Consider the following 1,217-nt stretch of genomic DNA (forward strand, 5'->3'; position numbering starts at 1 on the left):
ATGCTGGCAAGGTTAGCTTACCCCTCTCTATTTTTATTTTCAGTGTAGAATACAATCACTATTAAATAGTTTATTCAACAGATTACATTTAAAAGTGTGCACTTAGTTCTCTTTTAATCACTAAGCCACTATTATTATAAAAAGGAAAATGCTCCAATGTTAAATTTAGCAACCCTAGTTCTTAAAGACCAACAGTGTTGTGCAATAAGATAGGCCACAAGCTACTTGTGGCTACTGAGCTCTTAGTGTGGCTAACACAAAAGAGAAATGTGTTATAAAATGCACACTGGATTCTTAAGATTTAGTATGAAAATTTTTAAAATATAAGATCTTATTTATGTAAGAAAGTAAAATATTTCCATAAATTCTATATTGATTATGAAATAATAGTTATGGATATGTTGGATTAAATATATTAATTTCACCCATTTCTTTTGACTTTATTATGTAAGGTTGCCCTACACAATACATCTGAATTTCATATGTCCCTGCGCATATTTTATTAGTATAAAATTATTTGTTGTTTGGGAGTTCTGGGTGGCCTGATGGTTAGGATTCCCGGCTTTCACTGGCGTGGGCGGGGTTCAATCCCTGGTGGGAGAACTGAGACCCCGGAAGCCACATGGCGAGGCCAAAAAAAGAAAAAAAATTCGTTGTTTATCAGAAATTCAAATTTTAAATGGGTGTCCTATACTTTTATCTGCTAAATCTGGTAGCTTTATTAATATGACTACTAGAAAATTTTAAATTACAAATGTAGCTACTTATTCTATTGGACAGTGAAGCTTTAGAATCACCTAGTTGCTTTTTTGAATTACCCTTCAACTCTTAACTCTGTGCAGAAATAACTAACCTGAGGGGAACATTTAATCCTAGGCTGGGATCGTCAATAAGCTCGAAGTTAAAATTTTACATTTGTTTGAAGTTAAAGGACAACAAAAGGGCTTGTTACAGACCAAAATATGAAAAGGGCATTTGGATTAGAATTAAGTCCTTGCTCCCAGGCTCTCCATTAGGGTAGTTAACGGTTCCGGTTTCAAGATAATCCTGGTCACTCTTACAAAAATGGGCGGTGTCAAGTGCAATAAACTAGCAACGAGGCCTTGGGGCAGTCACAGTGCCCCTTTTGGCTTCGGTAAGGGGGGGGCGGTGCAGTATTTTTAATACCTGAGCCTAGCTTCCGGGTCGCCCGGGCTCCGCGCTGGGCCAGCGAGCTC

The sequence above is a fragment of the Kogia breviceps genome, chromosome 4, assembly GCF_026419965.1.
Source record: "Kogia breviceps isolate mKogBre1 chromosome 4, mKogBre1 haplotype 1, whole genome shotgun sequence".
In the NCBI taxonomy this organism is placed as follows: Eukaryota; Metazoa; Chordata; class Mammalia; order Artiodactyla; family Physeteridae; genus Kogia; species Kogia breviceps.